Below are 14,270 nucleotides of genomic sequence, written 5' to 3'. Positions count from 1 at the left end.
CTGAATAAATTTAAGATGGAAATCATATCAAGCTTCTTTTCTGACCACAATGCTATGACACTAGAAATCAACTACAAGAACAAAGATGGGGAAGTCACAAATATGTGGAGACTAAAGAACACACGATTGAAGAACCATTGGATCAATGAACAAATCAAAGGAGAAATCAAAAAATACCTGAAGACAAATGACAATGAAAAGACAACAAAACACCTCTTATGGGATGCAGCAAAAGCAGTTCTAAGAAGGAAATTCATAGCGATACAAGCGCACCTCAACAAACAAGAAAAATACCAAATAAGTAACCTTAAACTACACCTAATAGAACCAGAAAATGAAGAACAAATGAAGCCCAAAGTCAGCAGAATGAGGGAAATAATAAAAATTAGAGCAGAAATAAATGAAATAGCGACTAAAAAAACAGTAGAAAGGATCAATGAAACAAAGAGCTGGTTCTTTGAGAAGATTGAAACAAAATTGACAGACCCTTAGCCAGACTCACTAAGAAAAAAAGAGAGAAGGCTCAAAGACATAAAATTAGAAATGAAAGAGGAGAAATTACAACAGATACCACAGAAATCAAAAGGACAATCAGAGAATACACTGAACAACTTACATGCCACCAATTTCAATAACCTAAAAGAAATAGATAAATTCTTAGATTCATACAACCTCCCAAAACTGAATCAAGAAGAAATAGAGAAAATGAACAGACCAATCACAAGTAAAGAGATCAAAATGGTCATCAAAAACCTCCCAAAAAACAAAAGTCCAGGACCAGATGGCTTCTCTGGAGAATTCTACCAAATATTCAAACAAGATTTAATACCTATGCTTCTCAAACTATTCCAAACAGTTGAAGAAGATGGAACACTTCCTAATTCATTCTATGAGGCCAACATCACCCTGACAGCAAAAGCAGATAAGGACAGCACAAAGAAGGAATATTACAGGCCAAAATCACTGATGAACACAGATGCAAAAATCCTCAACTAAATATCAGCAAATCGAACACAGCAATATATTAAAGGGATCATATACCATGATCAAGTGGAAATTATACCAGGGATGCCGGGATGGTTCAACATCCACAAATCAATCAATGTGATACACCACATTAAGAAAATGAGGAATAAAAGTCACATGATCCTCTCCACAGATGCAGAGAAAGGATTTGACAAGATCCAACATCCATTTATGATAAAAACTCTCAATAAAATGGGTATAGAAGGAACGTACCTCAACACAGTAAAGACCATATATTACAAACCCACAGCCAACATCATACTTAATGGTGAAAAAATTAAAGCCATTCCTCTGAGAACAGGAAAAAGACAAAGGTGCCCACTCTCGCCACTCGCATTCAACATAGTACTGGAGGTTTTGGCCAGAGCAATTAGGCTGGAAAAAGAAATAAAAGGAATCCAAATTGGAAAGGAAGAAATGAAACTCATGCTGTTTGCAGATGACATAATTGTAAATATAGAAAACCCTAAAGAATCCATCAGAAAACTATTAGAAATAATCAACAACTACAGCAAAGTTGCAGCGTACAAAATCAACTCACCCCAGTCAGTTGCAATTCTATACTCTAATAATGAACTAACAGATAGAGAACTCAAGAATACAGTCCCATTTACAACTGCAACAAAAGGAAAAAAGTGTCTAGGGATAAATTTAACCAAAGAGGTTAAAGACCTATACAGTGAAAACTATAAGACATTATTAAAAGAAATCAATGATGACCTGAAGTAATGGGAAGATATTCCATGCACATGGATTGGAAGAATAAACACAGTTAAAATGTCCATATTACCTAAAGTAATCTACAGATTCAATGCAATCCCAATCAGAATCCCAGTGACATTCTTCATAGAAATAGAACACAGAATCCTAAAATATGTATGGAATAACAAAAGATCTCGAATAGCCAAAGCAATCCTGAGAAGAAAGAACAAAGCTGGAGGCATCACAATCCTAACTTGAAAATATATTACATAGCTATAGTAATCAAAATGGCATGGTACTGGCACACAAGCAGACTCATAGATCAATGGAACAGAACTGAAAGCCCAGAAAGACAACCACACATCTGTGGTCAGTTAATCTCTGCCAAAGGAGCCAAGATCATACAATGGAGAAAGGAAAGTCTCTTCAATAAATGCTGTTGGGAAAACTGGACAGCCACATGCAAAAGAATAAAAGTAGATCATTATCTTCATCCATACACCAAAATTAAAACGAACTGGATAAAAGACTTGAATCTAACACTTGAAACATAAAACTCCTAGAAGAAAATATACGCAGTACAGGCTTTGACATCGGTCTTAGCAGCAGCTTTTCCAATACCATGTCTACTCTGGCAAGGGAAAGAAAAGAAAAAATATACAAATGGGACTACATGAGACTAAAAGACTTCTGCAAGGCAAAGGAAACGATGAACAAAACGAAAAGATAGGGCCGGCCCAGTGGCTTAGTGATTAAGCGCGCGCGCTCTGCTACTGGCGGCCCAGGTTCGGTTCCCGGACGCGCATAGACGCACCTCTTGTCCAGCCATGCTGAGGCTGCGTCCCACATACAGCAACTAGAAGGATCTGCAACTATGATATACAACCACCAACTGGGACTTTGGGGAAAAGAAAAAGGAGGAGGATTGGCAATAGATGTTAGCTCAGAGCCGGTCTTCCTCAGAAAAAAAGAGGAGGATTAGCACAGATGTTAGCTCAGGGCTGATCTTCCTCACAAAAAAAAAAAAATGAAAAGACAACCCACCAACTGGGAGAAAATATTTGCAAATCATATAGCTGACAAGGGGTTAATCTCCAAAATATATAAACAACTCAAACAACCCAACAACAAAAAAACAGATAATCCAATCTAAAAATGGGCAGAGGATATGAACAGACATTTTTCCAAAGAAGATATACAGAAGGCCAGACACATGAAAAGATGTATAACATCACTAATTATTAGGGATATTCAAATCAAATCTACAATGAGAGATCACCTTACACCTGTCAGAATGGCTATAATTCCCAAGACAAAAAATAACAAATGTTGGAGAGGATAAGGAGAAAAGGGCACCCTCACACACTGCTGGTGGGGATGCAAACTGGTGCAGCCACCAGGGAAAACAGTATGGAGATTTCTCAAAAAATTAAAAATAGAAATACCATACCTTTCAGCTATCCGACTACTGGGTATTTATCCAGAGAAATTGAAATCAACAATTCAAAGAGATTTATGCACCCCTGTGTTCACTGCGGCATTATTCACAACAGCCAAGACATGGAAGCAACCCAAATGCCCTGCTACAGATGAATGGATAAAGAAGATGTGCTATGTATTATATACAATGGAGTACTACTAAGCCAGAAACAAAAGACAAGATCATTCTGTTTGCAACAACCTGGATGGACCTTGAGGGTATGATGTTAAATGAAATAAGCCAGACAAAGACAAATATGCATGATTTCACTCATATGTAGTAGATAAACATACACAGGGATAAAGAGAACAGATTAGTGGTTACCAGAGGGGATGGGGGCTGGGGGTTGAGTGAAAGAGTTAAAGGGGCACATATGCATGGTGATGGATAAAATTTAGACTACTTGTGGTGAGCACGATGCAGTCTATACAAAAATTCACAAATAATAATGAACACCCGAAATTACACAATGTTAACACGCTTTAGAATTTCAATAAAATAATGAAAAAAAAATAATTCATTCTTTTTTATGGTTGAATAGTATTCTACTGTGGGGATAGACCACACTTTGTGTATCCGTTCACCCGTAGATGGACATTTGGGTTGTTTTCCGTTTTTGTCTACTATAAATTGGTTGTTATCAACATGTGTGTACAAGTCTGTGTATAGACATACGGGTTTATTTCCCTTGGATGGATTCCTAGGGGAGGAATGGCTGGGTAGACGTATGTAATAACTAAAGACACATCCAAGCTATTTTTCACCAGCACTCGATGAGAGTTTCAGTGAATTGACATCTTCAACAACACTTGCTATAGTCAGTCTTTTTAATTTTAGCCATTCTCAAGTATGGTGGAATCTCAGGATGACTGTCACTTACATTTCCCCAATGACTCATGTTGTGAAGGAGAAGGCAAGCCACACACAGACTGGGAGAAAACATCTGCAAAACATATCCCTAGAAAAGGACGTGTATTTATAATATATAAAGAGCTCTTACAACCCAATAGTAAGAAGACAAGCAACACGTCATGCCTTACCAGGAGACAGCAGATGAGGCCTGTGATGAGCACCAGGATTCCCGCCAAGCAGATGAGGATGAGAGCCCAGACGGGGTGGTCTGCGGAGACAAGTGCTGGGATGAGCCACCTCCTGTCATTGCCCCAGGGCTCCTGCTGACCCCACTGTGCCTCAACCATCCTTGACAAGGGTTGGCCAACTTTCCTCATCATCCAAGACCCTGTGCGCATGGTTCTCTTCGATGAGGCACAGCATCAAGATACTCGCCCCCTACCGTGGGCTGGGGCTTCCTGCAGGTTTACCAGGCTTCTCAGTCAAGGTGTCATCTCTGTTGGGAGAATATTCTGGAAGTGAATGAAATGGAGAATGCATGTGAGTGTGTTTCACTCTTTTTAATAAAACTTTTTAGACACAGAAAAATAAAGGGAGAGTCTCATAAACATCCATCATCTAATTTAACCATGTATATTCCATTCAATTAAAACAATATTTCATCAATGTATAAATTATTAACACTTGCCACCCTTGATTCATCCCATGTTTTCAATGAAATATTAAAGTCAAGTAGACATCATCATGTTTCACACCATTTTAGTTTCCATCTCTAAAAAGTGAGCACACTTTGCTACAAAATCCAAGACCATTATCACAGAACAAAAGTTTAATAAATTAAACCAAATTCATACCTCTGGGCACAGAGGACTGAATTTGAGATGGACTTTCTTAGGACGGCTTGGGGGAGAATGTGTCATCACAGTTGGCAAGCCTATGTGATCTCTCTAAATTTGTAAATTCCCACTCAAAAGTGTTCTTCCTTGCCTAGAAACACATTCATCCCCTTCTCCTTTATCTATTTGCTTAATATTCATTTTCTAGGATTAACCTACAATGTAATATCCTGCAGGAAGTCTTCTCTGATTTCCACCTGCAAGTATGAGTTTGTTCACATCAAATAATTGATAATTTTCAATTCTCTATTCTTGTTATTGCCAGCTACAACATAAACTCCAGGAGGGTAGGAAACGCAGCACCCAATGGGCATGGGGGGAAGGGTGCAGGTCCCCCTACTTGTACCTCTACCCAGACAACCTCTTAGAGGAGTGCTGTCTGATATGGAGCAGCAACAAGTCTCTTTTTGAATTAAAATTAATTTTAGTTAAACAAAATAAAAATTCTAACCTCAGTAACATTAAAAATCAGTAACAATAAAGACCAGTCACAATACCATCCTTCAAGCACTCAACAGCCACATGCGGCTATGCACTGGACAGCACAGATAGAGCATTCCACCACTGCAGAAAGTTCTAGCGCATTGGTGCTCATCTAGAGCGGGACTTGGCAAACTATAGCCTGTGGACCAGGAACCACAACCACCCCCAAACCTGTAAGTCTGCTTCACACACAGCTGGAGGCCCTCACTGACCATCTGGCCCAGTGGCTCTCAGTGCAGAGATAAGGAAACAAAAGTCCAGAGAGGGGAGGTGACTAGCTTGAGGTCACAGAGCTGTCTCGGAGAAGGTGAGGGCCTCCCATACTACACTGGTGTCCTTTTCTCTCTCTCAACGGTGGGTAAAGACTGGGGGACTATGCCACCTCCTGCCAGCCTGAGAAAGTTCAATGCTCTCTCAGCCCTAGGCCTCCAGAGTCCCCAGAATGGCCTCACTTCCTTTCCCAATGACCAGGGAGCCTTACCATCCCCAAGGACACTCTTCCTGTCCAGGGTCAAGTTCTGCAGCTGGGTACCATTCTGGGTCAGCCACAGGAATTCCTCATAGATGGCAACTCTGTCCAGTCTCTGTGCCAAGGCGGCAAGGTACACAGTGAGTCCACTCCAGTGTGGTTACTGTGGCGGACAGACCTGGAAGGACCCAAAGGATGATCAAGGGTGTCTGGAATTCTACCCTGATTCTAGATTCCCTGCTTCTGGGTCCTGTCCAAGAGAACTTTCTGCAATAATGTAAACATTTGTCTGCATTACCAAATACACTCATTATTAGCCCCATGTTGTTATCGAGCACTTAAAATGTGGCTAGTGTGTGTGAGTGAGGAACTGAATTTCTCATGTAATTTCATTTCAAGTAATTAATTTATAAATAAATAACTACAGGGAGAACATTTTTCAAACTTTGGAGTAAGGACTTCTGCAAATGCATAAAAACAATGAGAACACTGGTAAAAATGGTCGAAATCATCTTTTCAGAAGTCTAGAAATTAATCAAAGGCTTGTAAGAATCTGAGGAGGGTTTAGTGAAGACACACAGTGGAATCTTGATAAAGGGAGGAAACTTTGTGGCACTATAACTTGCACTATTCCCATCCTGCTCTCACAACATCCTCCATAACTGTGAAAACCGTCAGTCTCAGAACCATGGTGGCTGAGACAACCCGCAGCACAGCAGCCATAATGGGTGTGGAGCTCTGAAAAGACCCCTCCCCACCCAACTGCAACTAGCTGACCTGCCTGGCAGCTCCCCGAAAACGCCCCATGTTCAGGGCTTGTCGTTACTAGACTCAGAGCTTGCCCAAGGTGGAAAGTCTGTCCACAAGGCACTAGCTAAAAACAATCAGCGCTAATTGTTTTCTATTGTAGTTGCCTGAGGGAGTGACACCAGGAGAGGCAGGCAAGAGGTGAGCCGACAACTTAGAAGAAAAATTGGGGGAATGAGATCTCCACAGGGGGCTTTGAAAAGCTCCAGTGTATTTGTAGGCATCTGGAAGGCCACAAGGGCTCAGGGATGTGGCACGCCCAGAAAAGACTTGAAAACGTCTGAATCTCTCACCTCTAGTTGGAGCGGTGGCTTAATATCTGAAAACTAATTATGTAATACACCATATTAATAGAATAACGGCCAATACCACATAATCTCGACCATATACATAGAAAAGAATTTCACAAAATACAACGCCCTTCATGTCTAAAAAAGAAAACACTCAACAAATTAGGAATATAAAAAACTTTCCCAACCTATAAATAGCTTCAATGAAAAACCCACAGCTAACACCATATTCAATGCTGAAAGACTAAAAATTTCCCCCTAAGACCAGGGACAAGACCATGATGTCTTCCCTCATCTGATATGTTAATCACAGGTACTAGAGTTTCTAATGAGGGCAATTAGGCAAGAAAAAGGAATAAAAGAAACCCAGATTGGAACAGAAGAGGTAAAACTATTTGTTTTGCAGAGGAGAAGATATTGTATATAGAAAAACCTAAAAAATACAGCCCCCCCACACACACAATATGTGAATCGTATCCCACCAGGTGTATAAAAAATTTCAATTGCCCCATGTGGTTAGCGGCTCCACTAGTGGAGAGCACAGTTAGACTGCTGATATTTGTTGAAAGTCTCCAGAAGAGGAGGAGGAGGATGATGCTGGAGGTTGGTGGCCCCAAATGTTAATGCTTTTCTCAACTCCCGAAAAACCTATGGAAGGAGATGGTAAGATTAGCTGATAGGGATGTGGGGGAGAATGGGCACCATGTCAGTGACTTCCAGATCAAGGATGTGTCACGGGAGCTCAGAGCCATCAGTCACCAGCTCAGCCAATGCTTCCAATCTCCTCAACCTACATCAAGTCGGTGACCAGGCAGGAGTGGAATATGTCTCATAGCTGGCTGCCTCTGTAGAGCTTGGTGACCTAGAACAAACGGGAGGGAGAGTGGGAGAGATGGAGGTCTCCTGGGGATGCGGGGCCCCACTGGAGCCAGTGAAAGATCACAGACCTTGGGGCAAGGGAGACCTGACTTCAAATCCTGGCTCTGCCCCTAACTCATTGTGTGACCTTAGACACAATACTCCCCTTTCTGAGCTTCAGTTTACCCACGTGAGAAATGGGGAAGGCAGCTAGGATATCACCTCTGGAAACTGAGAGAACCCAGACACGCAGGGAATGTGAAGGATTGAAACAACCATGTAACAGATGTAAGTCAGGCAGAGGAATGAGGGTGCCTTCAGGGCAAGGAGAGACGGGACAGGGGAGACCCCACCTGGTCCTGGGTGACTCTCAGCAGGGCGGTATACTCCGAGGATGTGGGCTCCGGGTTGCTGTGGTTCCAGCTGATGCTGCGGAAATGCAGCTGGTATTCTCTCCGCATGCATAAACTCCAGGGTGCAGAGCCTGGAGCCACCGAGAGGAAGAGCAGACAGGTGGAGACTCTCAGCTCCCAGCACAGAGGCATGGTGGCCCACGGGGTCACGGTGGTGGGTGCAGACAGCGTCCACACAGGTGGCTCCCCCATCCTTCACAGGCCTGGGGAGAGAGGTACATGGGGAATCTAGAGAGAGGTCCTGAAACCTCTGGGGTGGGGGCCAGAACAGGAAGGAGGAAATGGGAGGTCAGAGGGGAGACTGAGAGAGGGGTGGTAACAAAAGTGGTCATTAGGGGCAAATACTCAGGGGAGGGTCTCACCTGAGGGAGACCAGTCTGCAACTCAAGGAGAAGAGGCCCAGGCTGCTCTTCTTGAACAAGGATCCAGCTGGGGAGGAAGGAGGAGGAGGAGGAGCAGGAGGGACAGGGATTGGGGGAGGGGCTGGGTGGGATTTAACCCAAAAGGAGCTGCTGGGACCAGGGTCTCACCAGGCTCTGCAGGACCCTCTCGGTGGAGTGGAACGTGGCTGAGCCGTTGCTCCTGTCTGATGAATACTGGAGGGTGGAGATGGGGAAGGTGACTGTGAGGGTCTTCAGGTTGTGTCCCAAAGCTGCAAGACGAGAGGGAGAGCGATGGCCATCACTGAGAGCTGGCCTGAGACCACATCAGAGTCCTGCACTCATTATCATCTGGCGTCTTCTCTCTCAGGGGCACCACCGCCCACCCGTGTGGTCACCCAAGTCAGAACCAGCACATCTGCTCAGCTCCTCCTCCCTCCCAGTAACACCCATTCACCTTGAACACTGGTCCTCACATACACTCCCTCTCTCCATCCCTGTCCCAGCTCAGGTCTTAACTTCCTTCACCCGGACCAACACCCCAGCAGGCTCACTGGATGCTCTGTCTAAAGGATGTTCTACATGGACCACTAGAAGAATCTTTCTGAAATGAATACCTCACTAGGGCCACCACTGCTCTAGTACCACCCATGGCTCCCTATGGCCTTCAGTGTCTAGTTCAACCTTCTTGACCTGGCACTCAAGGCTCTACTCAATCTGGCTCCTGCTGACCTTTCAGTCTCATTTTATCCATGTACCGCGGGTTAAACTTCATGCTTCACGCAACCCAAATTCGTTTCAATTCTCCGCATATGGCATATTGTTTCTGGCGCAAGCCTTTGCTCACGGAATCCTCTCTGCCAGAAAAACTCTTCATCCTCTACCTGCCTGGGTCCCTCCTGCTCATTCTTAAAGACTCTATTCAGGTGCAACTTTCTCTAGCAAGCTCTTCCTCTGCAAACTATGCCAGGCGCCTCTCCCCGAAACCTCCCACACAGTGTTATATTGGTGTGTTAATTTCACGAGGCTAGGGGCTCTCTGAGGGCTGGCCTCAGACTGAATCATTGGTATAATCTTTGTGATCAGCACCATTTCCTCAAAACCAGAATCTCACACTGTGGCTGCCCAGCTCCTGGATCACAACTGGCTGGTGGAGGTGTGGGGCTGGAGAGCTTCTCTTGGGAAGGAAAAGGGGCCCCCAGACACTTGTGGTGGCTTCTGGTGGCACAGTTGATGATCAAGTATGCAGGGACGTGGTGGCCGGCTCGGGAGCTGTGGCGAGGGCTGTCATCAGGGAGGGACAGAGTGGGAGGAGCCCCCAGGCTCACCCGGGCTCCAGCAGTGGCTGTGCCAGGACCACCATTCACAGGTGAAGCATAAATGAGAGTGAGGGGAGGGGTGACTGTGTGAGTAGAGGGATGAGCAAGCCTGTGGATGAGAGGAGCCCGAGAGAGAGAGATATGTGAACAAGAGAGACTGAACTCGGAGGAGAGACAGATGGACGGGCAGAACACTGGACACATGGATGGGACACCTGGAAAAGGAGGACCAAGGGCGGGGCTTCAGGAGAATTAAAGTGAAAACCACGTGGGGTCAGAATGTGGTGGAGAACACGTCTGTCACTAAGGCTTTCTCACCCTGGGCTGGAACTCTCCACCAGAACATGGGAGAGAGAGAAGGGATGAGTTAGGGCCCTTCCAGGTCCTTCTCTCACCAAGGACAGTGGGTGCAGGAGAACCACTGCTCCCCAACCCCAAATGGGGATGGAACCCAGGAGATGAGGGCCAGGAATACTCACTGGTAGTAGTCAGGGCCACAGCTCCATAGGTGTCAGCTGTGGAGAGAAGGTGAGAGGAGCTGAGCAAGAGTTGGGGTGAACATAAAGGATTAAGGGAGAGGGAGGATATAGGGAGCTTTGTGGGAAAAGCTTAGGGAAAAGCAGAGGGGAAGAGGGGAGGGGTGTTCAGGGGGGATGAAACGAGATGGAAGGTGGCTGGCCTCAGTCATCACCCCAGAAGACTGCACCCCGACCAGAAGGAGACAGAGATGGATCACAGCTCACTTTAGAGCAATGGAGGCAACACAGAACTATGATAGGGACAGAGAGCACGGCTGTAGCCCAGCCCCTCAACACTGATGTAGAGGCTGTCCCCATCCAGGATGAAGGAGCCCAGGTGGGTGACGCCCTGGCTCTCATGGCTCAGCTCCCAGTAGAGTTGCTCTCTGTCCAGCCCAGGACGTGCGGGGGTCAGAGTGGAAGGTACAGATGATGTCCACCCCACTGGCTGCCCACCCTTCTCAAGCCTGAGGGAGGAAGAACATGGGGACGTGGAATACTGAGCAGGGGTCCTTCTGAGGGTGGAAAGCGAGAGAGTGGAGGGGGAGGAGCCTGAGCGAGAGGCTGAAGGGGCTGCTCTGATGCCTGGAGGGGCTCTCCTCGGTGTCTCCCGTCTGAGACAACCCCCTCACAAGTAAGGCCTGACTTCCTTTAAGATGTGGAGGGAGGCCTGTGAGTGGCTAAGTGGGGTGAACACACAGACCTGGGTGAGGGGGCGCCTGCAGGTCTGCACGGACAGCAGCGAGGAGCACAGTCAGTGCCCTGTGCCATCTGACACATCCAGGCAAGAAAGTACCGTTACCTTCTCGCGGTTCTACACTCCAAGGTCTTCTCTTTCTACTTCTTTCCTACTCCACAGCCATCATCCAGGCCTAGGGAACAATCACCTTATTCGTAACCTTCTTCCCAACACCTCCTATCTGCCTCTTAAGTCTACATTCTTAACCATGAAGTCCATTTTAACCCACATGCTTAGACCAAACGCCAATCACATCACCCATCTGCTCACACCTCTCCAGTGTCTTCCCACTGGTCTTAGAACAGAGTCCAAAGTCACGCCTGACCTGGTCCAGCCTGTTCCCCTCGCTGGTCTGGCTCACACCCCTCCCCCTGTGTTGACTCGGCTCAGCCATCCCTCTTCTCAGTTCATGGACACACCAGGCTCTCTGCTTCAGGGGTGTCCTCATGCGGGTCCCTCTGCCTGAAACGCTCTCTTGAACACACTCCCACACCCTCACTCCAGTCTAACCCTCCAACCACCTAAATCCAGTCCCAACTCCAGCTCTCAAGCTAAATATCAGTCCTTCTCAAGAGCGCTTCCCTGCCCCCTCCGGTTTAGTCCCCTTGTGCCAAACTCCCACATCACTCTCATCATTAACTGTCTACAATCCAAATTCCCTAACAGAATATAAATCCCATGGAGGTGGGACAAGGTCTGTTTGGTTCTCCAGGTCCCCACGCATCTGGCCCAGGGCCTGGCTCATCAGATGAGGAACCATCCTGGTTTGAACGCTAAATGTCCTGTGTCCTGGAAAACCCCTCTGTTCTGAATAAATGAGGATGGTGGGTCACCATAAATTGTGCACTCAAAGAATATCTACTGCATGACAAGCACACATTCCCTCAAGAACGTCCCAGGAATGCTAGAATGAAAAAGGCACACAGACATACACACACAATTAGGAGAGGCCAACAATTATATATAAAATTACTTAACAAGATTGTCTTCAACCTGAATCACCAGACTGTTATTTCAGAAAGGACTCAAGAAGCAAAGTTAATTCCCTTTAGAATGTGAGGTGGAGAGGACAATCTTTTTGGAGACTAGTGCCCTACCCTTCTATCTAAAAGGTGTTGCTTAATATTCCTCCAAATGATTTGAAATCTCATAAACAACAATATGCTGAAAATAAATCCGGCTGCTGGTCAATTTAACTTTCCATTTCTGTTACTAACATAAAGAAGTTCAAATCATATTTTTCTCCAGGTGTCTGTAAGATTTTGAATCTTTGTGGAGCATTTATAGGTCTTTAGAAGTCAAATTCAATAGGCCTGAGGAATGTTGCTGAGCATCCCTGCTAATATTTAATGAGATGTCTTGTAATACTACATATACATGTAAAACATTTATATATTTATATTTATATATGAAATCCTGACTTTTGAGAATTCGGAATGCAGGTAAGTCTATATTTCTTTACTGTTACACATATTTACATATATTTGTTTAATGTGTTCTTCTTTGCAAATAACTGTATTTTCTGAATTATTTACACACAGAGCCTCACACACCTTACCATCTTTCCCTTGAATATAATCCATCAAACATAAATAATTTTTCTCATGATACCGTCACTCTCAGTGAGTCCTTGTGCTGACAACCTGAGCCCAGGAAAGCCCACTGGCAGGTCTTCTGCACAGCGGAGGCTGCTGGAACCTGTTGGTACCAGGTCCACAGGGTACTCACCTGGTCACACAGAAATCCACGGATCAGCGAGGACAGGTGGACCCTGAGCCTGGTTTCAACTCAAACTTGAGCCCCCCAGACACTTTTCTTTTCTAACGGAAAAAAAAAACAAAGATTGCTTTTGAGGCCTTTTACAGGGAGTAATACAGGTGATGGAAGGAAAGCCCACCCCACTTACTTTTCTTTTTCGTATTTACTTATTTAACTGTAACTGTTGGCTGAGACTGGATTTTCCCGATTCCTGTCCAGCCACCTGCTCCCCAAGATGGGAGAAGCAGCTCCATGCTGTGTGCACTTGACTCGCTCAACTCACTTGGCTGGACAGAGACTTTTTGGTGACTCCGGACCCTTTAAACAAGCTTGTCATTTATGGCCCCTGTAAGCGGCTCGCTGACTGGTAAACAATTCCCACACTTCATTCAGGGCTCGGGAGATTTTCAGGCCCTGGAGCAGGTCTCCCAACCTCCGCACCATTGACATCTGGGGCCGGATGATTCTCTGTCGGGCCGTCCTGGGCCCCGGAGGACGCTGAGCAGCATCCCTGCCTCCCCCTCTAGATGCCAGGAGCGCCCCCATTAGTAACAACCCAAACACCGCCTCCAGACGCGGATAAGCCCCCTGGGGACAAAATCACACGGAGGACGGTGACGGGGACTCTGAGGAGGGGCCGGCGGCGCCCGGAGCCGGGAGGAACAGCAGCCTCGGGCGCCCTGAGCGAACAGCCCGGGGAAACGGCGCTCCGGGGGGACGGGGGGACGCCGGGCCGTGAGGGGCTGCCCGCGGCCCAGGCCCCTCCCTGGACCGCGACCGGAGCCGGGACCGCCCGCTGCTCACCGAGCTCCGCCCCTGAGGCCGAACGTCCACGGGAATCCCGTCCGCGCTGAGAAGACTGGACACACCGGGCAGACGCCCCGCTCCATCCACGGCGCCGCCCGCGCTTCCGCTTCCGGTCTCGGGCGGGCGTTCGGGGAGGACGGACGTTTGGGGGCTCCGGGTTGAGGCGGCGGGCGGGGCGGGGCCGCGCACCCCAGCCTCGGGGGAGGTCTCCAGTGTCTAGAGTGAGTGCGAAGCTGGGCCGCGGGCTGGGTCAGCACCAGGGACAGGGACGAAATCTAGGGGCGGGAACCAGTTCTAGGGGCGGGCTGTGGGCGGGCACAAGGGTGTGAGTGACACCAGGCCCGGGGGCGGGGGGGGGACAAGGGTGCGGGCGGGGCAATGAGCCGGGACCAGGCTGCGGGCGGAACCAGGCCAGGAGGTTGTCCGCGGAGACCAGTTCCAGGGGCGGGAAGAGGCGGGGGTGGGGCTGGAAT

The 14,270-nt window shown here is 46.8% G+C and overlaps 1 long non-coding RNA gene across 1 annotated transcript in view; it reads right to left on the bottom strand.

Moving 5' to 3' along the window:
• The window catches only part of LOC131402357 (uncharacterized), a 28,493-nt gene extending 22,453 nt beyond the window's left edge, over positions 1-6,040 (bottom strand). The window contains exons 1-2 of the long non-coding RNA XR_009218581.1: positions 5,921-6,040; positions 4,249-4,572 (exon numbers count right to left, since the gene is read on the bottom strand). This is a non-coding gene — a long non-coding RNA (uncharacterized LOC131402357). The remainder of the gene's footprint in view (positions 1-4,248; positions 4,573-5,920) is intronic.
• Positions 6,041-14,270: the final 8,230 nt, after the last annotated feature.

The sequence above is a fragment of the Diceros bicornis genome, unplaced genomic scaffold (genome assembly GCF_020826845.1).
Source record: "Diceros bicornis minor isolate mBicDic1 unplaced genomic scaffold, mDicBic1.mat.cur d_74_multi, whole genome shotgun sequence".
Classification (NCBI taxonomy): domain Eukaryota; kingdom Metazoa; phylum Chordata; class Mammalia; order Perissodactyla; family Rhinocerotidae; genus Diceros; species Diceros bicornis.
Note: the sequence above shows the minus strand (reverse complement) of the source record. Positions and strands in the feature narration are given on the sequence as shown.